The 23,871-nt window shown below is 52.2% G+C and overlaps 50 non-coding genes across 50 annotated transcripts; 40 read left to right on the top strand and 10 right to left on the bottom strand.

Annotated features, from left to right (window-relative positions):
* Positions 1-225: 225 nt before the first annotated feature.
* Positions 226-297, bottom strand: Trnag-ucc (transfer RNA glycine (anticodon UCC)). Its single transcript has one exon. It is a non-coding gene; the product is annotated as a tRNA-Gly (tRNA).
* Positions 298-628: 331 nt separating this feature from the next.
* Positions 629-699, top strand: Trnag-gcc (transfer RNA glycine (anticodon GCC)). The gene has a single exon. It is a non-coding gene; the product is annotated as a tRNA-Gly (tRNA).
* Positions 700-993: 294 nt separating this feature from the next.
* On the top strand, positions 994-1,066 carry Trnam-cau (transfer RNA methionine (anticodon CAU)). The gene has a single exon. It is a non-coding gene; the product is annotated as a tRNA-Met (tRNA).
* A 455-nt stretch (positions 1,067-1,521) lies between these two features.
* On the top strand, positions 1,522-1,593 carry Trnae-uuc (transfer RNA glutamic acid (anticodon UUC)). Its single transcript has one exon. It is a non-coding gene; the product is annotated as a tRNA-Glu (tRNA).
* A 257-nt stretch (positions 1,594-1,850) lies between these two features.
* Trnai-aau (transfer RNA isoleucine (anticodon AAU)) lies at positions 1,851-1,924 on the top strand. Its single transcript has one exon. It is a non-coding gene; the product is annotated as a tRNA-Ile (tRNA).
* A 713-nt stretch (positions 1,925-2,637) lies between these two features.
* Trnag-ucc (transfer RNA glycine (anticodon UCC)) lies at positions 2,638-2,709 on the bottom strand. The gene has a single exon. It is a non-coding gene; the product is annotated as a tRNA-Gly (tRNA).
* A 331-nt stretch (positions 2,710-3,040) lies between these two features.
* On the top strand, positions 3,041-3,111 carry Trnag-gcc (transfer RNA glycine (anticodon GCC)). The gene has a single exon. It is a non-coding gene; the product is annotated as a tRNA-Gly (tRNA).
* A 294-nt stretch (positions 3,112-3,405) lies between these two features.
* On the top strand, positions 3,406-3,478 carry Trnam-cau (transfer RNA methionine (anticodon CAU)). The gene has a single exon. It is a non-coding gene; the product is annotated as a tRNA-Met (tRNA).
* Positions 3,479-3,933: 455 nt separating this feature from the next.
* On the top strand, positions 3,934-4,005 carry Trnae-uuc (transfer RNA glutamic acid (anticodon UUC)). Its single transcript has one exon. It is a non-coding gene; the product is annotated as a tRNA-Glu (tRNA).
* A 257-nt stretch (positions 4,006-4,262) lies between these two features.
* Trnai-aau (transfer RNA isoleucine (anticodon AAU)) lies at positions 4,263-4,336 on the top strand. Its single transcript has one exon. It is a non-coding gene; the product is annotated as a tRNA-Ile (tRNA).
* A 713-nt stretch (positions 4,337-5,049) lies between these two features.
* Positions 5,050-5,121, bottom strand: Trnag-ucc (transfer RNA glycine (anticodon UCC)). Its single transcript has one exon. It is a non-coding gene; the product is annotated as a tRNA-Gly (tRNA).
* Positions 5,122-5,452: 331 nt separating this feature from the next.
* Positions 5,453-5,523, top strand: Trnag-gcc (transfer RNA glycine (anticodon GCC)). Its single transcript has one exon. It is a non-coding gene; the product is annotated as a tRNA-Gly (tRNA).
* Positions 5,524-5,817: 294 nt separating this feature from the next.
* Trnam-cau (transfer RNA methionine (anticodon CAU)) lies at positions 5,818-5,890 on the top strand. Its single transcript has one exon. It is a non-coding gene; the product is annotated as a tRNA-Met (tRNA).
* Positions 5,891-6,345: 455 nt separating this feature from the next.
* On the top strand, positions 6,346-6,417 carry Trnae-uuc (transfer RNA glutamic acid (anticodon UUC)). The gene has a single exon. It is a non-coding gene; the product is annotated as a tRNA-Glu (tRNA).
* Positions 6,418-6,674: 257 nt separating this feature from the next.
* On the top strand, positions 6,675-6,748 carry Trnai-aau (transfer RNA isoleucine (anticodon AAU)). The gene has a single exon. It is a non-coding gene; the product is annotated as a tRNA-Ile (tRNA).
* Positions 6,749-7,461: 713 nt separating this feature from the next.
* Positions 7,462-7,533, bottom strand: Trnag-ucc (transfer RNA glycine (anticodon UCC)). The gene has a single exon. It is a non-coding gene; the product is annotated as a tRNA-Gly (tRNA).
* A 331-nt stretch (positions 7,534-7,864) lies between these two features.
* Trnag-gcc (transfer RNA glycine (anticodon GCC)) lies at positions 7,865-7,935 on the top strand. The gene has a single exon. It is a non-coding gene; the product is annotated as a tRNA-Gly (tRNA).
* Positions 7,936-8,229: 294 nt separating this feature from the next.
* Trnam-cau (transfer RNA methionine (anticodon CAU)) lies at positions 8,230-8,302 on the top strand. Its single transcript has one exon. It is a non-coding gene; the product is annotated as a tRNA-Met (tRNA).
* Positions 8,303-8,757: 455 nt separating this feature from the next.
* On the top strand, positions 8,758-8,829 carry Trnae-uuc (transfer RNA glutamic acid (anticodon UUC)). The gene has a single exon. It is a non-coding gene; the product is annotated as a tRNA-Glu (tRNA).
* Positions 8,830-9,086: 257 nt separating this feature from the next.
* Positions 9,087-9,160, top strand: Trnai-aau (transfer RNA isoleucine (anticodon AAU)). The gene has a single exon. It is a non-coding gene; the product is annotated as a tRNA-Ile (tRNA).
* A 713-nt stretch (positions 9,161-9,873) lies between these two features.
* Trnag-ucc (transfer RNA glycine (anticodon UCC)) lies at positions 9,874-9,945 on the bottom strand. Its single transcript has one exon. It is a non-coding gene; the product is annotated as a tRNA-Gly (tRNA).
* Positions 9,946-10,276: 331 nt separating this feature from the next.
* Positions 10,277-10,347, top strand: Trnag-gcc (transfer RNA glycine (anticodon GCC)). The gene has a single exon. It is a non-coding gene; the product is annotated as a tRNA-Gly (tRNA).
* A 294-nt stretch (positions 10,348-10,641) lies between these two features.
* Positions 10,642-10,714, top strand: Trnam-cau (transfer RNA methionine (anticodon CAU)). The gene has a single exon. It is a non-coding gene; the product is annotated as a tRNA-Met (tRNA).
* A 455-nt stretch (positions 10,715-11,169) lies between these two features.
* Trnae-uuc (transfer RNA glutamic acid (anticodon UUC)) lies at positions 11,170-11,241 on the top strand. The gene has a single exon. It is a non-coding gene; the product is annotated as a tRNA-Glu (tRNA).
* Positions 11,242-11,498: 257 nt separating this feature from the next.
* Trnai-aau (transfer RNA isoleucine (anticodon AAU)) lies at positions 11,499-11,572 on the top strand. The gene has a single exon. It is a non-coding gene; the product is annotated as a tRNA-Ile (tRNA).
* A 723-nt stretch (positions 11,573-12,295) lies between these two features.
* Positions 12,296-12,367, bottom strand: Trnag-ucc (transfer RNA glycine (anticodon UCC)). Its single transcript has one exon. It is a non-coding gene; the product is annotated as a tRNA-Gly (tRNA).
* A 331-nt stretch (positions 12,368-12,698) lies between these two features.
* On the top strand, positions 12,699-12,769 carry Trnag-gcc (transfer RNA glycine (anticodon GCC)). Its single transcript has one exon. It is a non-coding gene; the product is annotated as a tRNA-Gly (tRNA).
* Positions 12,770-13,063: 294 nt separating this feature from the next.
* Trnam-cau (transfer RNA methionine (anticodon CAU)) lies at positions 13,064-13,136 on the top strand. The gene has a single exon. It is a non-coding gene; the product is annotated as a tRNA-Met (tRNA).
* A 455-nt stretch (positions 13,137-13,591) lies between these two features.
* Positions 13,592-13,663, top strand: Trnae-uuc (transfer RNA glutamic acid (anticodon UUC)). The gene has a single exon. It is a non-coding gene; the product is annotated as a tRNA-Glu (tRNA).
* Positions 13,664-13,920: 257 nt separating this feature from the next.
* On the top strand, positions 13,921-13,994 carry Trnai-aau (transfer RNA isoleucine (anticodon AAU)). Its single transcript has one exon. It is a non-coding gene; the product is annotated as a tRNA-Ile (tRNA).
* Positions 13,995-14,707: 713 nt separating this feature from the next.
* Positions 14,708-14,779, bottom strand: Trnag-ucc (transfer RNA glycine (anticodon UCC)). Its single transcript has one exon. It is a non-coding gene; the product is annotated as a tRNA-Gly (tRNA).
* A 331-nt stretch (positions 14,780-15,110) lies between these two features.
* Positions 15,111-15,181, top strand: Trnag-gcc (transfer RNA glycine (anticodon GCC)). Its single transcript has one exon. It is a non-coding gene; the product is annotated as a tRNA-Gly (tRNA).
* Positions 15,182-15,475: 294 nt separating this feature from the next.
* On the top strand, positions 15,476-15,548 carry Trnam-cau (transfer RNA methionine (anticodon CAU)). Its single transcript has one exon. It is a non-coding gene; the product is annotated as a tRNA-Met (tRNA).
* Positions 15,549-16,003: 455 nt separating this feature from the next.
* Trnae-uuc (transfer RNA glutamic acid (anticodon UUC)) lies at positions 16,004-16,075 on the top strand. The gene has a single exon. It is a non-coding gene; the product is annotated as a tRNA-Glu (tRNA).
* Positions 16,076-16,332: 257 nt separating this feature from the next.
* On the top strand, positions 16,333-16,406 carry Trnai-aau (transfer RNA isoleucine (anticodon AAU)). Its single transcript has one exon. It is a non-coding gene; the product is annotated as a tRNA-Ile (tRNA).
* A 723-nt stretch (positions 16,407-17,129) lies between these two features.
* Trnag-ucc (transfer RNA glycine (anticodon UCC)) lies at positions 17,130-17,201 on the bottom strand. The gene has a single exon. It is a non-coding gene; the product is annotated as a tRNA-Gly (tRNA).
* A 331-nt stretch (positions 17,202-17,532) lies between these two features.
* Positions 17,533-17,603, top strand: Trnag-gcc (transfer RNA glycine (anticodon GCC)). Its single transcript has one exon. It is a non-coding gene; the product is annotated as a tRNA-Gly (tRNA).
* A 294-nt stretch (positions 17,604-17,897) lies between these two features.
* On the top strand, positions 17,898-17,970 carry Trnam-cau (transfer RNA methionine (anticodon CAU)). Its single transcript has one exon. It is a non-coding gene; the product is annotated as a tRNA-Met (tRNA).
* A 455-nt stretch (positions 17,971-18,425) lies between these two features.
* On the top strand, positions 18,426-18,497 carry Trnae-uuc (transfer RNA glutamic acid (anticodon UUC)). Its single transcript has one exon. It is a non-coding gene; the product is annotated as a tRNA-Glu (tRNA).
* A 257-nt stretch (positions 18,498-18,754) lies between these two features.
* Positions 18,755-18,828, top strand: Trnai-aau (transfer RNA isoleucine (anticodon AAU)). The gene has a single exon. It is a non-coding gene; the product is annotated as a tRNA-Ile (tRNA).
* A 713-nt stretch (positions 18,829-19,541) lies between these two features.
* On the bottom strand, positions 19,542-19,613 carry Trnag-ucc (transfer RNA glycine (anticodon UCC)). Its single transcript has one exon. It is a non-coding gene; the product is annotated as a tRNA-Gly (tRNA).
* A 331-nt stretch (positions 19,614-19,944) lies between these two features.
* Trnag-gcc (transfer RNA glycine (anticodon GCC)) lies at positions 19,945-20,015 on the top strand. Its single transcript has one exon. It is a non-coding gene; the product is annotated as a tRNA-Gly (tRNA).
* Positions 20,016-20,309: 294 nt separating this feature from the next.
* Positions 20,310-20,382, top strand: Trnam-cau (transfer RNA methionine (anticodon CAU)). The gene has a single exon. It is a non-coding gene; the product is annotated as a tRNA-Met (tRNA).
* A 455-nt stretch (positions 20,383-20,837) lies between these two features.
* Trnae-uuc (transfer RNA glutamic acid (anticodon UUC)) lies at positions 20,838-20,909 on the top strand. Its single transcript has one exon. It is a non-coding gene; the product is annotated as a tRNA-Glu (tRNA).
* Positions 20,910-21,166: 257 nt separating this feature from the next.
* Positions 21,167-21,240, top strand: Trnai-aau (transfer RNA isoleucine (anticodon AAU)). The gene has a single exon. It is a non-coding gene; the product is annotated as a tRNA-Ile (tRNA).
* Positions 21,241-21,963: 723 nt separating this feature from the next.
* Positions 21,964-22,035, bottom strand: Trnag-ucc (transfer RNA glycine (anticodon UCC)). The gene has a single exon. It is a non-coding gene; the product is annotated as a tRNA-Gly (tRNA).
* A 331-nt stretch (positions 22,036-22,366) lies between these two features.
* On the top strand, positions 22,367-22,437 carry Trnag-gcc (transfer RNA glycine (anticodon GCC)). The gene has a single exon. It is a non-coding gene; the product is annotated as a tRNA-Gly (tRNA).
* Positions 22,438-22,731: 294 nt separating this feature from the next.
* Positions 22,732-22,804, top strand: Trnam-cau (transfer RNA methionine (anticodon CAU)). Its single transcript has one exon. It is a non-coding gene; the product is annotated as a tRNA-Met (tRNA).
* Positions 22,805-23,259: 455 nt separating this feature from the next.
* Trnae-uuc (transfer RNA glutamic acid (anticodon UUC)) lies at positions 23,260-23,331 on the top strand. Its single transcript has one exon. It is a non-coding gene; the product is annotated as a tRNA-Glu (tRNA).
* A 257-nt stretch (positions 23,332-23,588) lies between these two features.
* Trnai-aau (transfer RNA isoleucine (anticodon AAU)) lies at positions 23,589-23,662 on the top strand. Its single transcript has one exon. It is a non-coding gene; the product is annotated as a tRNA-Ile (tRNA).
* Positions 23,663-23,871: the final 209 nt, after the last annotated feature.

Here is a 23,871-nt window from a genome sequence, read left to right as displayed (position 1 = left end):
GCCTCGCCATACCTCTCTCAGTCGTTTCGCGTGCTTGTCCTTTTGATATAGGCCGACTGGAGAGCGTCAGCTCTCGCGTCAGCCGAGCAAAGTCGAGACAAGTCGAGACTCAAGGGGAATCGACGCACACACTATAGGGTGGCCTGCAGCGGCTAAGAGGGGGAAAGAAACATTAATTTAAGGACGCGTGGCAAAAGTACTCATACGCGAAAGTAAAAAGCCGGCTGCGGTGGCCGGGAATCGAACCCGGATCAACTGCTTGGAAGGCAACTATGCTGACCATTACACCACCACCGCACGGTTTTCTTCCGCGCACGCCGCGCTGTGTCTGCTTCCCGCCTGTCGGCGGCGGCTGAAGGTGGTCGTAGCAGTAGGCGCATTACGGGGTAGGCGAGCGCATCCAGACGGCGCCTCTACGCACATTTCGCGTCCTTTGGCAAGAGTCGTCGCGTGCGTGCGAAGCAACAGTACTTAGACGATCGCGTTCGGGCGTCATTTTTAAGCAGTGCAGTGCAGGATTCAGCGTTTGTAGCATTCTCTCGGGAGGATGCGACGGCGCTGGACGGCAGTCCCACTTTCCCTTCAGACGTCTGCCGCGGAAAGCACCAGGAAGCTGTGAACTAGCTGAGCATCGGTGGTTCAGTGGTAGAATGCTCGCCTGCCACGCGGGCGGCCCGGGTTCGATTCCCGGCCGATGCATCATTTTGTTTTTTCTCCGATACTGGAGCTGCGTGTCTTTCGCACTCGAAGTGCGTGGGCCATGAGAATGAACCGCGGGATTCCGTGTGGAAACAACCAAACATGCAGCGCGCACGACTTCTCGTTTGGACGCTTGCGTGCTATTGTACATACTGGCGTCGGCCAAGCATCGCAAGTTGCCTGCCGCGCCGGGAATGCACGTGTAGTAACAGAAAAAACTGAGCCAGGAAGTGCAGACTCTCTACCACTGGTATTTGCTACTTACCGAGATTCCAGAAGGTGTGGCGATCACCTGCCTCGGTAGCGCAGTAGGTAGCGCGTAAGTCTCATAATCTTAAGGTCGTGAGTTCGATCCTCACCCGGGGCATTTAATTTACTTTCGTTCACAGCTAAATTGACGGCTCTGGGGTTGCGAAGGAGCGAAACAGTTTGTAGTTTGTTATCCACAAGGCTTCAACAATTCACCGTGAAAATGTTTACTTCCCGTTATTACTACGTGCAGTTCTTTTGTAAAATTTTCAAGAAAAAAAGTCCTAGTAATAAAACTGAATTTCGTATGATATAGCATGTAAAGTCACACAATGTACGACCTGAAATATAATGACAGGCAGCGGGTCTTTACTTGCGAAATAAGTAAATAAATATTGCTATTTACAGCTTTGCTTTTCCTCCTACCCCTGTAACAACGAGGCCAAAAGCAATGGATTGTGACTTTTGCCATGCGCGCCTCGCCATGGGCGCGCCAAAAGATGCTCGCAAACAGGGAAAGTGCGACACGGAAAGCGATTGGAGGGGGTGCAAACCCCGAGAAAAGTGCGCGCGTCCGGTGTGGTCTAGTGGCTAGGATACCTGGCTTTCACCCAGGAGGCCCGGGTTCGATTCCCGGTACCGGAACGGAATTTTTTCGGAACAAATCACGACACGTTTTGACCGTGCGAAATGCTGTTTCACGTCCTCCTCGCATTATAGCTACTGGTTCGTAAACGTCAGCCGAAAACAGTCGAGAGAAACGGGCACGCAATGAAATTACTACGAGCAGCGGAATAAAGGGAGAAGAGACGCTGGTACACTGTTGGACTGCTGCCATAGAAATGTTACATGGCAATACGCACAGCAATTGCCGCGAAGCGATGGAAGTCTCTCTGTACCGAGGCCCGTTAGCTCAGTTGGTTAGAGCGTCGTGCTAATAACGCGAAGGTCGTGGGTTCGATCCCCCCACGGGCCACTACGATTTTACTATTTCAAAAAGGCAACGCCGATTTCCCCGGGGAAGTATGGTGACAAAGAAATCGTCACATTGTTGTGGGAGCTGCTAGGGGACCGGGACGCGCTAAAACACTTCACTGGTCACAGCACGCTGAACACACAGTTTCTCGTCCGATCACCGCTACTGCGCGACGCTGGGCGTTGTCAGTGCTTGGGCGGGTGACCGCCTGCGAACACAGGGCACTGTCGACAGTTTCAATTCGTATTTCTCTTTCCTCTTCGGTTTCGGAGCTGCAGCGCTATTCGGTCACGGGCACTGGCGCCACGTTTTGCCTCTCGGAATGCCAAGTCGCGCCGTGCGGCCACAGTGTAATGAAGGAGCGCGTTGTAAAATTTTCAACGAAGAAAGAAAGGAATGTACTAGTAATAAAACGGAATTTGTATGACAGAACATGTAAAATCACACAATGATAACAGGCAGCGGGTCTTTACCTGAGGCATAAGTAATGTTGTGCCCGCCTCGCCATACCTCTCTCAGTCGTTTCGCGTGCTTGTCCTTTTGATATAGGCCGACTGGAGAGCGTCAGCTCTCGCGTCAGCCGAGCAAAGTCGAGACTCAAGGGGAATCGACGCACACACTATAGGGTGGCCTGCAGCGGCTAAGAGGGGGAAAGAAACATTAATTTAAGGACGCGTGGCAAAAGTACTCATACGCGAAAGTAAAAAGCCGGCTGCGGTGGCCGGGAATCGAACCCGGATCAACTGCTTGGAAGGCAACTATGCTGACCATTACACCACCACCGCACGGTTTTCTTCCGCGCACGCCGCGCTGTGTCTGCTTCCCGCCTGTCGGCGGCGGCTGAAGGTGGTCGTAGCAGTAGGCGCATTACGGGGTAGGCGAGCGCATCCAGACGGCGCCTCTACGCACATTTCGCGTCCTTTGGCAAGAGTCGTCGCGTGCGTGCGAAGCAACAGTACTTAGACGATCGCGTTCGGGCGTCATTTTTAAGCAGTGCAGTGCAGGATTCAGCGTTTGTAGCATTCTCTCGGGAGGATGCGACGGCGCTGGACGGCAGTCCCACTTTCCCTTCAGACGTCTGCCGCGGAAAGCACCAGGAAGCTGTGAACTAGCTGAGCATCGGTGGTTCAGTGGTAGAATGCTCGCCTGCCACGCGGGCGGCCCGGGTTCGATTCCCGGCCGATGCATCATTTTGTTTTTTCTCCGATACTGGAGCTGCGTGTCTTTCGCACTCGAAGTGCGTGGGCCATGAGAATGAACCGCGGGATTCCGTGTGGAAACAACCAAACATGCAGCGCGCACGACTTCTCGTTTGGACGCTTGCGTGCTATTGTACATACTGGCGTCGGCCAAGCATCGCAAGTTGCCTGCCGCGCCGGGAATGCACGTGTAGTAACAGAAAAAACTGAGCCAGGAAGTGCAGACTCTCTACCACTGGTATTTGCTACTTACCGAGATTCCAGAAGGTGTGGCGATCACCTGCCTTGGTAGCGCAGTAGGTAGCGCGTAAGTCTCATAATCTTAAGGTCGTGAGTTCGATCCTCACCCGGGGCATTTAATTTACTTTCGTTCACAGCTAAATTGACGGCTCTGGGGTTGCGAAGGAGCGAAACAGTTTGTAGTTTGTTATCCACAAGGCTTCAACAATTCACCGTGAAAATGTTTACTTCCCGTTATTACTACGTGCAGTTCTTTTGTAAAATTTTCAAGAAAAAAAGTCCTAGTAATAAAACTGAATTTCGTATGATATAGCATGTAAAGTCACACAATGTACGACCTGAAATATAATGACAGGCAGCGGGTCTTTACTTGCGAAATAAGTAAGTAAATATTGCTATTTACAGCTTTGCTTTTCCTCCTACCCCTGTAACAACGAGGCCAAAAGCAATGGATTGTGACTTTTGCCATGCGCGCCTCGCCATGGGCGCGCCAAAAGATGCTCGCAAACAGGGAAAGTGCGACACGGAAAGCGATTGGAGGGGGTGCAAACCCCGAGAAAAGTGCGCGCGTCCGGTGTGGTCTAGTGGCTAGGATACCTGGCTTTCACCCAGGAGGCCCGGGTTCGATTCCCGGTACCGGAACGGAATTTTTTCGGAACAAATCACGACACGTTTTGACCGTGCGAAATGCTGTTTCACGTCCTCCTCGCATTATAGCTACTGGTTCGTAAACGTCAGCCGAAAACAGTCGAGAGAAACGGGCACGCAATGAAATTACTACGAGCAGCGGAATAAAGGGAGAAGAGACGCTGGTACACTGTTGGACTGCTGCCATAGAAATGTTACATGGCAATACGCACAGCAATTGCCGCGAAGCGATGGAAGTCTCTCTGTACCGAGGCCCGTTAGCTCAGTTGGTTAGAGCGTCGTGCTAATAACGCGAAGGTCGTGGGTTCGATCCCCCCACGGGCCACTACGATTTTACTATTTCAAAAAGGCAACGCCGATTTCCCCGGGGAAGTATGGTGACAAAGAAATCGTCACATTGTTGTGGGAGCTGCTAGGGGACCGGGACGCGCTAAAACACTTCACTGGTCACAGCACGCTGAACACACAGTTTCTCGTCCGATCACCGCTACTGCGCGACGCTGGGCGTTGTCAGTGCTTGGGCGGGTGACCGCCTGCGAACACAGGGCACTGTCGACAGTTTCAATTCGTATTTCTCTTTCCTCTTCGGTTTCGGAGCTGCAGCGCTATTCGGTCACGGGCACTGGCGCCACGTTTTGCCTCTCGGAATGCCAAGTCGCGCCGTGCGGCCACAGTGTAATGAAGGAGCGCGTTGTAAAATTTTCAACGAAGAAAGAAAGGAATGTACTAGTAATAAAACGGAATTTGTATGACAGAACATGTAAAATCACACAATGATAACAGGCAGCGGGTCTTTACCTGAGGCATAAGTAATGTTGTGCCCGCCTCGCCATACCTCTCTCAGTCGTTTCGCGTGCTTGTCCTTTTGATATAGGCCGACTGGAGAGCGTCAGCTCTCGCGTCAGCCGAGCAAAGTCGAGACTCAAGGGGAATCGACGCACACACTATAGGGTGGCCTGCAGCGGCTAAGAGGGGGAAAGAAACATTAATTTAAGGACGCGTGGCAAAAGTACTCATACGCGAAAGTAAAAAGCCGGCTGCGGTGGCCGGGAATCGAACCCGGATCAACTGCTTGGAAGGCAACTATGCTGACCATTACACCACCACCGCACGGTTTTCTTCCGCGCACGCCGCGCTGTGTCTGCTTCCCGCCTGTCGGCGGCGGCTGAAGGTGGTCGTAGCAGTAGGCGCATTACGGGGTAGGCGAGCGCATCCAGACGGCGCCTCTACGCACATTTCGCGTCCTTTGGCAAGAGTCGTCGCGTGCGTGCGAAGCAACAGTACTTAGACGATCGCGTTCGGGCGTCATTTTTAAGCAGTGCAGTGCAGGATTCAGCGTTTGTAGCATTCTCTCGGGAGGATGCGACGGCGCTGGACGGCAGTCCCACTTTCCCTTCAGACGTCTGCCGCGGAAAGCACCAGGAAGCTGTGAACTAGCTGAGCATCGGTGGTTCAGTGGTAGAATGCTCGCCTGCCACGCGGGCGGCCCGGGTTCGATTCCCGGCCGATGCATCATTTTGTTTTTTCTCCGATACTGGAGCTGCGTGTCTTTCGCACTCGAAGTGCGTGGGCCATGAGAATGAACCGCGGGATTCCGTGTGGAAACAACCAAACATGCAGCGCGCACGACTTCTCGTTTGGACGCTTGCGTGCTATTGTACATACTGGCGTCGGCCAAGCATCGCAAGTTGCCTGCCGCGCCGGGAATGCACGTGTAGTAACAGAAAAAACTGAGCCAGGAAGTGCAGACTCTCTACCACTGGTATTTGCTACTTACCGAGATTCCAGAAGGTGTGGCGATCACCTGCCTCGGTAGCGCAGTAGGTAGCGCGTAAGTCTCATAATCTTAAGGTCGTGAGTTCGATCCTCACCCGGGGCATTTAATTTACTTTCGTTCACAGCTAAATTGACGGCTCTGGGGTTGCGAAGGAGCGAAACAGTTTGTGGTTTGTTATCCACAAGGCTTCAACAATTCACCGTGAAAATGTTTACTTCCCGTTATTACTACGTGCAGTTCTTTTGTAAAATTTTCAAGAAAAAAAGTCCTAGTAATAAAACTGAATTTCGTATGATATAGCATGTAAAGTCACACAATGTACGACCTGAAATATAATGACAGGCAGCGGGTCTTTACTTGCGAAATAAGTAAATAAATATTGCTATTTACAGCTTTGCTTTTCCTCCTACCCCTGTAACAACGAGGCCAAAAGCAATGGATTGTGACTTTTGCCATGCGCGCCTCGCCATGGGCGCGCCAAAAGATGCTCGCAAACAGGGAAAGTGCGACACGGAAAGCGATTGGAGGGGGTGCAAACCCCGAGAAAAGTTCGCGCGTCCGGTGTGGTCTAGTGGCTAGGATACCTGGCTTTCACCCAGGAGGCCCGGGTTCGATTCCCGGTACCGGAACGGAATTTTTTCGGAACAAATCACGACACGTTTTGACCGTGCGAAATGCTGTTTCACGTCCTCCTCGCATTATAGCTACTGGTTCGTAAACGTCAGCCGAAAACAGTCGAGAGAAACGGGCACGCAATGAAATTACTACGAGCAGCGGAATAAAGGGAGAAGAGACGCTGGTACACTGTTGGACTGCTGCCATAGAAATGTTACATGGCAATACGCACAGCAATTGCCGCGAAGCGATGGAAGTCTCTCTGTACCGAGGCCCGTTAGCTCAGTTGGTTAGAGCGTCGTGCTAATAACGCGAAGGTCGTGGGTTCGATCCCCCCACGGGCCACTACGATTTTACTATTTCAAAAAGGCAACGCCGATTTCCCCGGGGAAGTATGGTGACAAAGAAATCGTCACATTGTTGTGGGAGCTGCTAGGGGACCGGGACGCGCTAAAACACTTCACTGGTCACAGCACGCTGAACACACAGTTTCTCGTCCGATCACCGCTACTGCGCGACGCTGGGCGTTGTCAGTGCTTGGGCGGGTGACCGCCTGCGAACACAGGGCACTGTCGACAGTTTCAATTCGTATTTCTCTTTCCTCTTCGGTTTCGGAGCTGCAGCGCTATTCGGTCACGGGCACTGGCGCCACGTTTTGCCTCTCGGAATGCCAAGTCGCGCCGTGCGGCCACAGTGTAATGAAGGAGCGCGTTGTAAAATTTTCAACGAAGAAAGAAAGGAATGTACTAGTAATAAAACGGAATTTGTATGACAGAACATGTAAAATCACACAATGATAACAGGCAGCGGGTCTTTACCTGAGGCATAAGTAATGTTGTGCCCGCCTCGCCATACCTCTCTCAGTCGTTTCGCGTGCTTGTCCTTTTGATATAGGCCGACTGGAGAGCGTCAGCTCTCGCGTCAGCCGAGCAAAGTCGAGACTCAAGGGGAATCGACGCACACACTATAGGGTGGCCTGCAGCGGCTAAGAGGGGGAAAGAAACATTAATTTAAGGACGCGTGGCAAAAGTACTCATACGCGAAAGTAAAAAGCCGGCTGCGGTGGCCGGGAATCGAACCCGGATCAACTGCTTGGAAGGCAACTATGCTGACCATTACACCACCACCGCACGGTTTTCTTCCGCGCACGCCGCGCTGTGTCTGCTTCCCGCCTGTCGGCGGCGGCTGAAGGTGGTCGTAGCAGTAGGCGCATTACGGGGTAGGCGAGCGCATCCAGACGGCGCCTCTACGCACATTTCGCGTCCTTTGGCAAGAGTCGTCGCGTGCGTGCGAAGCAACAGTACTTAGACGATCGCGTTCGGGCGTCATTTTTAAGCAGTGCAGTGCAGGATTCAGCGTTTGTAGCATTCTCTCGGGAGGATGCGACGGCGCTGGACGGCAGTCCCACTTTCCCTTCAGACGTCTGCCGCGGAAAGCACCAGGAAGCTGTGAACTAGCTGAGCATCGGTGGTTCAGTGGTAGAATGCTCGCCTGCCACGCGGGCGGCCCGGGTTCGATTCCCGGCCGATGCATCATTTTGTTTTTTCTCCGATACTGGAGCTGCGTGTCTTTCGCACTCGAAGTGCGTGGGCCATGAGAATGAACCGCGGGATTCCGTGTGGAAACAACCAAACATGCAGCGCGCACGACTTCTCGTTTGGACGCTTGCGTGCTATTGTACATACTGGCGTCGGCCAAGCATCGCAAGTTGCCTGCCGCGCCGGGAATGCACGTGTAGTAACAGAAAAAACTGAGCCAGGAAGTGCAGACTCTCTACCACTGGTATTTGCTACTTACCGAGATTCCAGAAGGTGTGGCGATCACCTGCCTCGGTAGCGCAGTAGGTAGCGCGTAAGTCTCATAATCTTAAGGTCGTGAGTTCGATCCTCACCCGGGGCATTTAATTTACTTTCGTTCACAGCTAAATTGACGGCTCTGGGGTTGCGAAGGAGCGAAACAGTTTGTAGTTTGTTATCCACAAGGCTTCAACAATTCACCGTGAAAATGTTTACTTCCCGTTATTACTACGTGCAGTTCTTTTGTAAAATTTTCAAGAAAAAAAGTCCTAGTAATAAAACTGAATTTCGTATGATATAGCATGTAAAGTCACACAATGTACGACCTGAAATATAATGACAGGCAGCGGGTCTTTACTTGCGAAATAAGTAAATAAATATTGCTATTTACAGCTTTGCTTTTCCTCCTACCCCTGTAACAACGAGGCCAAAAGCAATGGATTGTGACTTTTGCCATGCGCGCCTCGCCATGGGCGCGCCAAAAGATGCTCGCAAACAGGGAAAGTGCGACACGGAAAGCGATTGGAGGGGGTGCAAACCCCGAGAAAAGTTCGCGCGTCCGGTGTGGTCTAGTGGCTAGGATACCTGGCTTTCACCCAGGAGGCCCGGGTTCGATTCCCGGTACCGGAACGGAATTTTTTCGGAACAAATCACGACACGTTTTGACCGTGCGAAATGCTGTTTCACGTCCTCCTCGCATTATAGCTACTGGTTCGTAAACGTCAGCCGAAAACAGTCGAGAGAAACGGGCACGCAATGAAATTACTACGAGCAGCGGAATAAAGGGAGAAGAGACGCTGGTACACTGTTGGACTGCTGCCATAGAAATGTTACATGGCAATACGCACAGCAATTGCCGCGAAGCGATGGAAGTCTCTCTGTACCGAGGCCCGTTAGCTCAGTTGGTTAGAGCGTCGTGCTAATAACGCGAAGGTCGTGGGTTCGATCCCCCCACGGGCCACTACGATTTTACTATTTCAAAAAGGCAACGCCGATTTCCCCGGGGAAGTATGGTGACAAAGAAATCGTCACATTGTTGTGGGAGCTGCTAGGGGACCGGGACGCGCTAAAACACTTCACTGGTCACAGCACGCTGAACACACAGTTTCTCGTCCGATTACCGCTACTGCGCGACGCTGGGCGTTGTCAGTGCTTGGGCGGGTGACCGCCTGCGAACACAGGGCACTGTCGACAGTTTCAATTCGTATTTCTCTTTCCTCTTCGGTTTCGGAGCTGCAGCGCTATTCGGTCACGGGCACTGGCGCCACGTTTTGCCTCTCGGAATGCCAAGTCGCGCCGTGCGGCCACAGTGTAATGAAGGAGCGCGTTGTAAAATTTTCAACGAAGAAAGAAAGGAATGTACTAGTAATAAAACGGAATTTGTATGACAGAACATGTAAAATCACACAATGATAACAGGCAGCGGGTCTTTACCTGAGGCATAAGTAATGTTGTGCCCGCCTCGCCATACCTCTCTCAGTCGTTTCGCGTGCTTGTCCTTTTGATATAGGCCGACTGGAGAGCGTCAGCTCTCGCGTCAGCCGAGCAAAGTCGAGACTCAAGGGGAATCGACGCACACACTATAGGGTGGCCTGCAGCGGCTAAGAGGGGGAAAGAAACATTAATTTAAGGACGCGTGGCAAAAGTACTCATACGCGAAAGTAAAAAGCCGGCTGCGGTGGCCGGGAATCGAACCCGGATCAACTGCTTGGAAGGCAACTATGCTGACCATTACACCACCACCGCACGGTTTTCTTCCGCGCACGCCGCGCTGTGTCTGCTTCCCGCCTGTCGGCGGCGGCTGAAGGTGGTCGTAGCAGTAGGCGCATTACGGGGTAGGCGAGCGCATCCAGACGGCGCCTCTACGCACATTTCGCGTCCTTTGGCAAGAGTCGTCGCGTGCGTGCGAAGCAACAGTACTTAGACGATCGCGTTCGGGCGTCATTTTTAAGCAGTGCAGTGCAGGATTCAGCGTTTGTAGCATTCTCTCGGGAGGATGCGACGGCGCTGGACGGCAGTCCCACTTTCCCTTCAGACGTCTGCCGCGGAAAGCACCAGGAAGCTGTGAACTAGCTGAGCATCGGTGGTTCAGTGGTAGAATGCTCGCCTGCCACGCGGGCGGCCCGGGTTCGATTCCCGGCCGATGCATCATTTTGTTTTTTCTCCGATACTGGAGCTGCGTGTCTTTCGCACTCGAAGTGCGTGGGCCATGAGAATGAACCGCGGGATTCCGTGTGGAAACAACCAAACATGCAGCGCGCACGACTTCTCGTTTGGACGCTTGCGTGCTATTGTACATACTGGCGTCGGCCAAGCATCGCAAGTTGCCTGCCGCGCCGGGAATGCACGTGTAGTAACAGAAAAAACTGAGCCAGGAAGTGCAGACTCTCTACCACTGGTATTTGCTACTTACCGAGATTCCAGAAGGTGTGGCGATCACCTGCCTCGGTAGCGCAGTAGGTAGCGCGTAAGTCTCATAATCTTAAGGTCGTGAGTTCGATCCTCACCCGGGGCATTTAATTTACTTTCGTTCACAGCTAAATTGACGGCTCTGGGGTTGCGAAGGAGCGAAACAGTTTGTAGTTTGTTATCCACAAGGCTTCAACAATTCACCGTGAAAATGTTTACTTCCCGTTATTACTACGTGCAGTTCTTTTGTAAAATTTTCAAGAAAAAAAGTCCTAGTAATAAAACTGAATTTCGTATGATATAGCATGTAAAGTCACACAATGTACGACCTGAAATATAATGACAGGCAGCGGGTCTTTACTTGCGAAATAAGTAAATAAATATTGCTATTTACAGCTTTGCTTTTCCTCCTACCCCTGTAACAACGAGGCCAAAAGCAATGGATTGTGACTTTTGCCATGCGCGCCTCGCCATGGGCGCGCCAAAAGATGCTCGCAAACAGGGAAAGTGCGACACGGAAAGCGATTGGAGGGGGTGCAAACCCCGAGAAAAGTGCGCGCGTCCGGTGTGGTCTAGTGGCTAGGATACCTGGCTTTCACCCAGGAGGCCCGGGTTCGATTCCCGGTACCGGAACGGAATTTTTTCGGAACAAATCACGACACGTTTTGACCGTGCGAAATGCTGTTTCACGTCCTCCTCGCATTATAGCTACTGGTTCGTAAACGTCAGCCGAAAACAGTCGAGAGAAACGGGCACGCAATGAAATTACTACGAGCAGCGGAATAAAGGGAGAAGAGACGCTGGTACACTGTTGGACTGCTGCCATAGAAATGTTACATGGCAATACGCACAGCAATTGCCGCGAAGCGATGGAAGTCTCTCTGTACCGAGGCCCGTTAGCTCAGTTGGTTAGAGCGTCGTGCTAATAACGCGAAGGTCGTGGGTTCGATCCCCCCACGGGCCACTACGATTTTACTATTTCAAAAAGGCAACGCCGATTTCCCCGGGGAAGTATGGTGACAAAGAAATCGTCACATTGTTGTGGGAGCTGCTAGGGGACCGGGACGCGCTAAAACACTTCACTGGTCACAGCACGCTGAACACACAGTTTCTCGTCCGATCACCGCTACTGCGCGACGCTGGGCGTTGTCAGTGCTTGGGCGGGTGACCGCCTGCGAACACAGGGCACTGTCGACAGTTTCAATTCGTATTTCTCTTTCCTCTTCGGTTTCGGAGCTGCAGCGCTATTCGGTCACGGGCACTGGCGCCACGTTTTGCCTCTCGGAATGCCAAGTCGCGCCGTGCGGCCACAGTGTAATGAAGGAGCGCGTTGTAAAATTTTCAACGAAGAAAGAAAGGAATGTACTAGTAATAAAACGGAATTTGTATGACAGAACATGTAAAATCACACAATGATAACAGGCAGCGGGTCTTTACCTGAGGCATAAGTAATGTTGTGCCCGCCTCGCCATACCTCTCTCAGTCGTTTCGCGTGCTTGTCCTTTTGATATAGGCCGACTGGAGAGCGTCAGCTCTCGCGTCAGCCGAGCAAAGTCGAGACAAGTCGAGACTCAAGGGGAATCGACGCACACACTATAGGGTGGCCTGCAGCGGCTAAGAGGGGGAAAGAAACATTAATTTAAGGACGCGTGGCAAAAGTACTCATACGCGAAAGTAAAAAGCCGGCTGCGGTGGCCGGGAATCGAACCCGGATCAACTGCTTGGAAGGCAACTATGCTGACCATTACACCACCACCGCACGGTTTTCTTCCGCGCACGCCGCGCTGTGTCTGCTTCCCGCCTGTCGGCGGCGGCTGAAGGTGGTCGTAGCAGTAGGCGCATTACGGGGTAGGCGAGCGCATCCAGACGGCGCCTCTACGCACATTTCGCGTCCTTTGGCAAGAGTCGTCGCGTGCGTGCGAAGCAACAGTACTTAGACGATCGCGTTCGGGCGTCATTTTTAAGCAGTGCAGTGCAGGATTCAGCGTTTGTAGCATTCTCTCGGGAGGATGCGACGGCGCTGGACGGCAGTCCCACTTTCCCTTCAGACGTCTGCCGCGGAAAGCACCAGGAAGCTGTGAACTAGCTGAGCATCGGTGGTTCAGTGGTAGAATGCTCGCCTGCCACGCGGGCGGCCCGGGTTCGATTCCCGGCCGATGCATCATTTTGTTTTTTCTCCGATACTGGAGCTGCGTGTCTTTCGCACTCGAAGTGCGTGGGCCATGAGAATGAACCGTGGGATTCCGTGTGGAAACAACCAAACATGCAGCGCGCACGACTTCTCGTTTGGACGCTTGCGTGCTATTGTACATACTGGCGTCGGCCAAGCATCGCAAGTTGCCTGCCGCGCCGGGAATGCACGTGTAGTAACAGAAAAAACTGAGCCAGGAAGTGCAGACTCTCTACCACTGGTATTTGCTACTTACCGAGATTCCAGAAGGTGTGGCGATCACCTGCCTCGGTAGCGCAGTAGGTAGCGCGTAAGTCTCATAATCTTAAGGTCGTGAGTTCGATCCTCACCCGGGGCATTTAATTTACTTTCGTTCACAGCTAAATTGACGGCTCTGGGGTTGCGAAGGAGCGAAACAGTTTGTAGTTTGTTATCCACAAGGCTTCAACAATTCACCGTGAAAATGTTTACTTCCCGTTATTACTACGTGCAGTTCTTTTGTAAAATTTTCAAGAAAAAAAGTCCTAGTAATAAAACTGAATTTCGTATGATATAGCATGTAAAGTCACACAATGTACGACCTGAAATATAATGACAGGCAGCGGGTCTTTACTTGCGAAATAAGTAAATAAATATTGCTATTTACAGCTTTGCTTTTCCTCCTACCCCTGTAACAACGAGGCCAAAAGCAATGGATTGTGACTTTTGCCATGCGCGCCTCGCCATGGGCGCGCCAAAAGATGCTCGCAAACAGGGAAAGTGCGACACGGAAAGCGATTGGAGGGGGTGCAAACCCCGAGAAAAGTGCGCGCGTCCGGTGTGGTCTAGTGGCTAGGATACCTGGCTTTCACCCAGGAGGCCCGGGTTCGATTCCCGGTACCGGAACGGAATTTTTTCGGAACAAATCACGACACGTTTTGACCGTGCGAAATGCTGTTTCACGTCCTCCTCGCATTATAGCTACTGGTTCGTAAACGTCAGCCGAAAACAGTCGAGAGAAACGGGCACGCAATGAAATTACTACGAGCAGCGGAATAAAGGGAGAAGAGACGCTGGTACACTGTTGGACTGCTGCCATAGAAATGTTACATGGCAATACGCACAGCAATTGCCGCGAAGCGATGGAAGTCTCTCTGTACCGAGGCCCGTTAGCTCAGTTGGTTAGAGCGTCGTGCTAATAACGCGAAGGTCGTGGGTTCGATCCCCCCACGGGCCACTACGATTTTACTATTTCAAAAAGGCAACGCCGATTTCCCCGGGGAAGTATGGTGACAAAGAAATCGTCACATTGTTGTGGGAGCTGCTAGGGGACCGGGACGCGCTAAAACACTTCACTGGTCACAGCACGCTGAACACACAGTTTCTCGTCCGATCACCGCTACTGCGCGACGCTGGGCGTTGTCAGTGCTTGGGCGGGTGACCGCCTGCGAACACAGGGCACTGTCGACAGTTTCAATTCGTATTTCTCTTTCCTCTTCGGTTTCGGAGCTGCAGCGCTATTCGGTCACGGGCACTGGCGCCACGTTTTGCCTCTCGGAATGCCAAGTCGCGCCGTGCGGCCACAGTGTAATGAAGGAGCGCGTTGTAAAATTTTCAACGAAGAAAGAAAGGAATGTACTAGTAATAAAACGGAATTTGTATGACAGAACATGTAAAATCACACAATGATAACAGGCAGCGGGTCTTTACCTGAGGCATAAGTAATGTTGTGCCCGCCTCGCCATACCTCTCTCAGTCGTTTCGCGTGCTTGTCCTTTTGATATAGGCCGACTGGAGAGCGTCAGCTCTCGCGTCAGCCGAGCAAAGTCGAGACTCAAGGGGAATCGACGCACACACTATAGGGTGGCCTGCAGCGGCTAAGAGGGGGAAAGAAACATTAATTTAAGGACGCGTGGCAAAAGTACTCATACGCGAAAGTAAAAAGCCGGCTGCGGTGGCCGGGAATCGAACCCGGATCAACTGCTTGGAAGGCAACTATGCTGACCATTACACCACCACCGCACGGTTTTCTTCCGCGCACGCCGCGCTGTGTCTGCTTCCCGCCTGTCGGCGGCGGCTGAAGGTGGTCGTAGCAGTAGGCGCATTACGGGGTAGGCGAGCGCATCCAGACGGCGCCTCTACGCACATTTCGCGTCCTTTGGCAAGAGTCGTCGCGTGCGTGCGAAGCAACAGTACTTAGACGATCGCGTTCGGGCGTCATTTTTAAGCAGTGCAGTGCAGGATTCAGCGTTTGTAGCATTCTCTCGGGAGGATGCGACGGCGCTGGACGGCAGTCCCACTTTCCCTTCAGACGTCTGCCGCGGAAAGCACCAGGAAGCTGTGAACTAGCTGAGCATCGGTGGTTCAGTGGTAGAATGCTCGCCTGCCACGCGGGCGGCCCGGGTTCGATTCCCGGCCGATGCATCATTTTGTTTTTTCTCCGATACTGGAGCTGCGTGTCTTTCGCACTCGAAGTGCGTGGGCCATGAGAATGAACCGCGGGATTCCGTGTGGAAACAACCAAACATGCAGCGCGCACGACTTCTCGTTTGGACGCTTGCGTGCTATTGTACATACTGGCGTCGGCCAAGCATCGCAAGTTGCCTGCCGCGCCGGGAATGCACGTGTAGTAACAGAAAAAACTGAGCCAGGAAGTGCAGACTCTCTACCACTGGTATTTGCTACTTACCGAGATTCCAGAAGGTGTGGCGATCACCTGCCTCGGTAGCGCAGTAGGTAGCGCGTAAGTCTCATAATCTTAAGGTCGTGAGTTCGATCCTCACCCGGGGCATTTAATTTACTTTCGTTCACAGCTAAATTGACGGCTCTGGGGTTGCGAAGGAGCGAAACAGTTTGTAGTTTGTTATCCACAAGGCTTCAACAATTCACCGTGAAAATGTTTACTTCCCGTTATTACTACGTGCAGTTCTTTTGTAAAATTTTCAAGAAAAAAAGTCCTAGTAATAAAACTGAATTTCGTATGATATAGCATGTAAAGTCACACAATGTACGACCTGAAATATAATGACAGGCAGCGGGTCTTTACTTGCGAAATAAGTAAATAAATATTGCTATTTACAGCTTTGCTTTTCCTCCTACCCCTGTAACAACGAGGCCAAAAGCAATGGATTGTGACTTTTGCCATGCGCGCCTCGCCATGGGCGCGCCAAAAGATGCTCGCAAACAGGGAAAGTGCGACACGGAAAGCGATTGGAGGGGGTGCAAACCCCGAGAAAAGTTCGCGCGTCCGGTGTGGTCTAGTGGCTAGGATACCTGGCTTTCACCCAGGAGGCCCGGGTTCGATTCCCGGTACCGGAACGGAATTTTTTCGGAACAAATCACGACACGTTTTGACCGTGCGAAATGCTGTTTCACGTCCTCCTCGCATTATAGCTACTGGTTCGTAAACGTCAGCCGAAAACAGTCGAGAGAAACGGGCACGCAATGAAATTACTACGAGCAGCGGAATAAAGGGAGAAGAGACGCTGGTACACTGTTGGACTGCTGCCATAGAAATGTTACATGGCAATACGCACAGCAATTGCCGCGAAGCGATGGAAGTCTCTCTGTACCGAGGCCCGTTAGCTCAGTTGGTTAGAGCGTCGTGCTAATAACGCGAAGGTCGTGGGTTCGATCCCCCCACGGGCCACTACGATTTTACTATTTCAAAAAGGCAACGCCGATTTCCCCGGGGAAGTATGGTGACAAAGAAATCGTCACATTGTTGTGGGAGCTGCTAGGGGACCGGGACGCGCTAAAACACTTCACTGGTCACAGCACGCTGAACACACAGTTTCTCGTCCGATCACCGCTACTGCGCGACGCTGGGCGTTGTCAGTGCTTGGGCGGGTGACCGCCTGCGAACACAGGGCACTGTCGACAGTTTCAATTCGTATTTCTCTTTCCTCTTCGGTTTCGGAGCTGCAGCGCTATTCGGTCACGGGCACTGGCGCCACGTTTTGCCTCTCGGAATGCCAAGTCGCGCCGTGCGGCCACAGTGTAATGAAGGAGCGCGTTGTAAAATTTTCAACGAAGAAAGAAAGGAATGTACTAGTAATAAAACGGAATTTGTATGACAGAACATGTAAAATCACACAATGATAACAGGCAGCGGGTCTTTACCTGAGGCATAAGTAATGTTGTGCCCGCCTCGCCATACCTCTCTCAGTCGTTTCGCGTGCTTGTCCTTTTGATATAGGCCGACTGGAGAGCGTCAGCTCTCGCGTCAGCCGAGCAAAGTCGAGACAAGTCGAGACTCAAGGGGAATCGACGCACACACTATAGGGTGGCCTGCAGCGGCTAAGAGGGGGAAAGAAACATTAATTTAAGGACGCGTGGCAAAAGTACTCATACGCGAAAGTAAAAAGCCGGCTGCGGTGGCCGGGAATCGAACCCGGATCAACTGCTTGGAAGGCAACTATGCTGACCATTACACCACCACCGCACGGTTTTCTTCCGCGCACGCCGCGCTGTGTCTGCTTCCCGCCTGTCGGCGGCGGCTGAAGGTGGTCGTAGCAGTAGGCGCATTACGGGGTAGGCGAGCGCATCCAGACGGCGCCTCTACGCACATTTCGCGTCCTTTGGCAAGAGTCGTCGCGTGCGTGCGAAGCAACAGTACTTAGACGATCGCGTTCGGGCGTCATTTTTAAGCAGTGCAGTGCAGGATTCAGCGTTTGTAGCATTCTCTCGGGAGGATGCGACGGCGCTGGACGGCAGTCCCACTTTCCCTTCAGACGTCTGCCGCGGAAAGCACCAGGAAGCTGTGAACTAGCTGAGCATCGGTGGTTCAGTGGTAGAATGCTCGCCTGCCACGCGGGCGGCCCGGGTTCGATTCCCGGCCGATGCATCATTTTGTTTTTTCTCCGATACTGGAGCTGCGTGTCTTTCGCACTCGAAGTGCGTGGGCCATGAGAATGAACCGTGGGATTCCGTGTGGAAACAACCAAACATGCAGCGCGCACGACTTCTCGTTTGGACGCTTGCGTGCTATTGTACATACTGGCGTCGGCCAAGCATCGCAAGTTGCCTGCCGCGCCGGGAATGCACGTGTAGTAACAGAAAAAACTGAGCCAGGAAGTGCAGACTCTCTACCACTGGTATTTGCTACTTACCGAGATTCCAGAAGGTGTGGCGATCACCTGCCTCGGTAGCGCAGTAGGTAGCGCGTAAGTCTCATAATCTTAAGGTCGTGAGTTCGATCCTCACCCGGGGCATTTAATTTACTTTCGTTCACAGCTAAATTGACGGCTCTGGGGTTGCGAAGGAGCGAAACAGTTTGTAGTTTGTTATCCACAAGGCTTCAACAATTCACCGTGAAAATGTTTACTTCCCGTTATTACTACGTGCAGTTCTTTTGTAAAATTTTCAAGAAAAAAAGTCCTAGTAATAAAACTGAATTTCGTATGATATAGCATGTAAAGTCACACAATGTACGACCTGAAATATAATGACAGGCAGCGGGTCTTTACTTGCGAAATAAGTAAATAAATATTGCTATTTACAGCTTTGCTTTTCCTCCTACCCCTGTAACAACGAGGCCAAAAGCAATGGATTGTGACTTTTGCCATGCGCGCCTCGCCATGGGCGCGCCAAAAGATGCTCGCAAACAGGGAAAGTGCGACACGGAAAGCGATTGGAGGGGGTGCAAACCCCGAGAAAAGTGCGCGCGTCCGGTGTGGTCTAGTGGCTAGGATACCTGGCTTTCACCCAGGAGGCCCGGGTTCGATTCCCGGTACCGGAACGGAATTTTTTCGGAACAAATCACGACACGTTTTGACCGTGCGAAATGCTGTTTCACGTCCTCCTCGCATTATAGCTACTGGTTCGTAAACGTCAGCCGAAAACAGTCGAGAGAAACGGGCACGCAATGAAATTACTACGAGCAGCGGAATAAAGGGAGAAGAGACGCTGGTACACTGTTGGACTGCTGCCATAGAAATGTTACATGGCAATACGCACAGCAATTGCCGCGAAGCGATGGAAGTCTCTCTGTACCGAGGCCCGTTAGCTCAGTTGGTTAGAGCGTCGTGCTAATAACGCGAAGGTCGTGGGTTCGATCCCCCCACGGGCCACTACGATTTTACTATTTCAAAAAGGCAACGCCGATTTCCCCGGGGAAGTATGGTGACAAAGAAATCGTCACATTGTTGTGGGAGCTGCTAGGGGACCGGGACGCGCTAAAACACTTCACTGGTCACAGCACGCTGAACACACAGTTTCTCGTCCGATCACCGCTACTGCGCGACGCTGGGCGTTGTCAGTGCTTGGGCGGGTGACCGCCTGCGAACACAGGGCACTGTCGACAGTTTCAATTCGTATTTCTCTTTCCTCTTCGGTTTCGGAGCTGCAGCGCTATTCGGTCACGGGCACTGGCGCCACGTTTTGCCTCTCGGAATGCCAAGTCGCGCCGTGCGGCCACAGTGTAATGAAGGAGCGCGTTGTAAAATTTTCAACGAAGAAAGAAAGGAATGTACTAGTAATAAAACGGAATTTGTATGACAGAACATGTAAAATCACACAATGATAACAGGCAGCGGGTCTTTACCTGAGGCATAAGTAATGTTGTGCCCGCCTCGCCATACCTCTCTCAGTCGTTTCGCGTGCTTGTCCTTTTGATATAGGCCGACTGGAGAGCGTCAGCTCTCGCGTCAGCCGAGCAAAGTCGAGACTCAAGGGGAATCGACGCACACACTATAGGGTGGCCTGCAGCGGCTAAGAGGGGGAAAGAAACATTAATTTAAGGACGCGTGGCAAAAGTACTCATACGCGAAAGTAAAAAGCCGGCTGCGGTGGCCGGGAATCGAACCCGGATCAACTGCTTGGAAGGCAACTATGCTGACCATTACACCACCACCGCACGGTTTTCTTCCGCGCACGCCGCGCTGTGTCTGCTTCCCGCCTGTCGGCGGCGGCTGAAGGTGGTCGTAGCAGTAGGCGCATTACGGGGTAGGCGAGCGCATCCAGACGGCGCCTCTACGCACATTTCGCGTCCTTTGGCAAGAGTCGTCGCGTGCGTGCGAAGCAACAGTACTTAGACGATCGCGTTCGGGCGTCATTTTTAAGCAGTGCAGTGCAGGATTCAGCGTTTGTAGCATTCTCTCGGGAGGATGCGACGGCGCTGGACGGCAGTCCCACTTTCCCTTCAGACGTCTGCCGCGGAAAGCACCAGGAAGCTGTGAACTAGCTGAGCATCGGTGGTTCAGTGGTAGAATGCTCGCCTGCCACGCGGGCGGCCCGGGTTCGATTCCCGGCCGATGCATCATTTTGTTTTTTCTCCGATACTGGAGCTGCGTGTCTTTCGCACTCGAAGTGCGTGGGCCATGAGAATGAACCGCGGGATTCCGTGTGGAAACAACCAAACATGCAGCGCGCACGACTTCTCGTTTGGACGCTTGCGTGCTATTGTACATACTGGCGTCGGCCAAGCATCGCAAGTTGCCTGCCGCGCCGGGAATGCACGTGTAGTAACAGAAAAAACTGAGCCAGGAAGTGCAGACTCTCTACCACTGGTATTTGCTACTTACCGAGATTCCAGAAGGTGTGGCGATCACCTGCCTCGGTAGCGCAGTAGGTAGCGCGTAAGTCTCATAATCTTAAGGTCGTGAGTTCGATCCTCACCCGGGGCATTTAATTTACTTTCGTTCACAGCTAAATTGACGGCTCTGGGGTTGCGAAGGAGCGAAACAGTTTGTAGTTTGTTATCCACAAGGCTTCAACAATTCACCGTGAAAATGTTTACTTCCCGTTATTACTACGTGCAGTTCTTTTGTAAAATTTTCAAGAAAAAAAGTCCTAGTAATAAAACTGAATTTCGTATGATATAGCATGTAAAGTCACACAATGTACGACCTGAAATATAATGACAGGCAGCGGGTCTTTACTTGCGAAATAAGTAAATAAATATTGCTATTTACAGCTTTGCTTTTCCTCCTACCCCTGTAACAACGAGGCCAAAAGCAATGGATTGTGACTTTTGCCATGCGCGCCTCGCCATGGGCGCGCCAAAAGATGCTCGCAAACAGGGAAAGTGCGACACGGAAAGCGATTGGAGGGGGTGCAAACCCCGAGAAAAGTTCGCGCGTCCGGTGTGGTCTAGTGGCTAGGATACCTGGCTTTCACCCAGGAGGCCCGGGTTCGATTCCCGGTACCGGAACGGAATTTTTTCGGAACAAATCACGACACGTTTTGACCGTGCGAAATGCTGTTTCACGTCCTCCTCGCATTATAGCTACTGGTTCGTAAACGTCAGCCGAAAACAGTCGAGAGAAACGGGCACGCAATGAAATTACTACGAGCAGCGGAATAAAGGGAGAAGAGACGCTGGTACACTGTTGGACTGCTGCCATAGAAATGTTACATGGCAATACGCACAGCAATTGCCGCGAAGCGATGGAAGTCTCTCTGTACCGAGGCCCGTTAGCTCAGTTGGTTAGAGCGTCGTGCTAATAACGCGAAGGTCGTGGGTTCGATCCCCCCACGGGCCACTACGATTTTACTATTTCAAAAAGGCAACGCCGATTTCCCCGGGGAAGTATGGTGACAAAGAAATCGTCACATTGTTGTGGGAGCTGCTAGGGGACCGGGACGCGCTAAAACACTTCACTGGTCACAGCACGCTGAACACACAGTTTCTCGTCCGATCACCGCTACTGCGCGACGCTGGGCGTTGTCAGTGCTTGGGCGGGTGACCGCCTGCGAACACAGGGCACTGTCGACAGTTTCAATTCGTATTTCTCTTTCCTCTTCGGTTTCGGAGCTGCAGCGCTATTCGGTCACGGGCACTGGCGCCACGTTTTGCCTCTCGGAATGCCAAGTCGCGCCGTGCGGCCACAGTGTAATGAAGGAGCGCGTTGTAAAATTTTCAACGAAGAAAGAAAGGAATGTACTAGTAATAAAACGGAATTTGTATGACAGAACATGTAAAATCACACAATGATAACAGGCAGCGGGTCTTTACCTGAGGCATAAGTAATGTTGTGCCCGCCTCGCCATACCTCTCTCAGTCGTTTCGCGTGCTTGTCCTTTTGATATAGGCCGACTGGAGAGCGTCAGCTCTCGCGTCAGCCGAGCAAAGTCGAGACAAGTCGAGACTCAAGGGGAATCGACGCACACACTATAGGGTGGCCTGCAGCGGCTAAGAGGGGGAAAGAAACATTAATTTAAGGACGCGTGGCAAAAGTACTCATACGCGAAAGTAAAAAGCCGGCTGCGGTGGCCGGGAATCGAACCCGGATCAACTGCTTGGAAGGCAACTATGCTGACCATTACACCACCACCGCACGGTTTTCTTCCGCGCACGCCGCGCTGTGTCTGCTTCCCGCCTGTCGGCGGCGGCTGAAGGTGGTCGTAGCAGTAGGCGCATTACGGGGTAGGCGAGCGCATCCAGACGGCGCCTCTACGCACATTTCGCGTCCTTTGGCAAGAGTCGTCGCGTGCGTGCGAAGCAACAGTACTTAGACGATCGCGTTCGGGCGTCATTTTTAAGCAGTGCAGTGCAGGATTCAGCGTTTGTAGCATTCTCTCGGGAGGATGCGACGGCGCTGGACGGCAGTCCCACTTTCCCTTCAGACGTCTGCCGCGGAAAGCACCAGGAAGCTGTGAACTAGCTGAGCATCGGTGGTTCAGTGGTAGAATGCTCGCCTGCCACGCGGGCGGCCCGGGTTCGATTCCCGGCCGATGCATCATTTTGTTTTTTCTCCGATACTGGAGCTGCGTGTCTTTCGCACTCGAAGTGCGTGGGCCATGAGAATGAACCGCGGGATTCCGTGTGGAAACAACCAAACATGCAGCGCGCACGACTTCTCGTTTGGACGCTTGCGTGCTATTGTACATACTGGCGTCGGCCAAGCATCGCAAGTTGCCTGCCGCGCCGGGAATGCACGTGTAGTAACAGAAAAAACTGAGCCAGGAAGTGCAGACTCTCTACCACTGGTATTTGCTACTTACCGAGATTCCAGAAGGTGTGGCGATCACCTGCCTCGGTAGCGCAGTAGGTAGCGCGTAAGTCTCATAATCTTAAGGTCGTGAGTTCGATCCTCACCCGGGGCATTTAATTTACTTTCGTTCACAGCTAAATTGACGGCTCTGGGGTTGCGAAGGAGCGAAACAGTTTGTAGTTTGTTATCCACAAGGCTTCAACAATTCACCGTGAAAATGTTTACTTCCCGTTATTACTACGTGCAGTTCTTTTGTAAAATTTTCAAGAAAAAAAGTCCTAGTAATAAAACTGAATTTCGTATGATATAGCATGTAAAGTCACACAATGTACGACCTGAAATATAATGACAGGCAGCGGGTCTTTACTTGCGAAATAAGTAAATAAATATTGCTATTTACAGCTTTGCTTTTCCTCCTACCCCTGTAACAACGAGGCCAAAAGCAATGGATTGTGACTTTTGCCATGCGCGCCTCGCCATGGGCGCGCCAAAAGATGCTCGCAAACAGGGAAAGTGCGACACGGAAAGCGATTGGAGGGGGTGCAAACCCCGAGAAAAGTTCGCGCGTCCGGTGTGGTCTAGTGGCTAGGATACCTGGCTTTCACCCAGGAGGCCCGGGTTCGATTCCCGGTACCGGAACGGAATTTTTTCGGAACAAATCACGACACGTTTTGACCGTGCGAAATGCTGTTTCACGTCCTCCTCGCATTATAGCTACTGGTTCGTAAACGTCAGCCGAAAACAGTCGAGAGAAACGGGCACGCAATGAAATTACTACGAGCAGCGGAATAAAGGGAGAAGAGACGCTGGTACACTGTTGGACTGCTGCCATAGAAATGTTACATGGCAATACGCACAGCAATTGCCGCGAAGCGATGGAAGTCTCTCTGTACCGAGGCCCGTTAGCTCAGTTGGTTAGAGCGTCGTGCTAATAACGCGAAGGTCGTGGGTTCGATCCCCCCACGGGCCACTACGATTTTACTATTTCAAAAAGGCAACGCCGATTTCCCCGGGGAAGTATGGTGACAAAGAAATCGTCACATTGTTGTGGGAGCTGCTAGGGGACCGGGACGCGCTAAAACACTTCACTGGTCACAGCACGCTGAACACACAGTTTCTCGTCCGATCACCGCTACTGCGCGACGCTGGGCGTTGTCAGTGCTTGGGCGGGTGACCGCC

Source organism: Schistocerca nitens, chromosome 2 (genome assembly GCF_023898315.1).
Source record: "Schistocerca nitens isolate TAMUIC-IGC-003100 chromosome 2, iqSchNite1.1, whole genome shotgun sequence".
In the NCBI taxonomy this organism is placed as follows: Eukaryota; Metazoa; Arthropoda; class Insecta; order Orthoptera; family Acrididae; genus Schistocerca; species Schistocerca nitens.
Note: the sequence above shows the minus strand (reverse complement) of the source record. Positions and strands in the feature narration are given on the sequence as shown.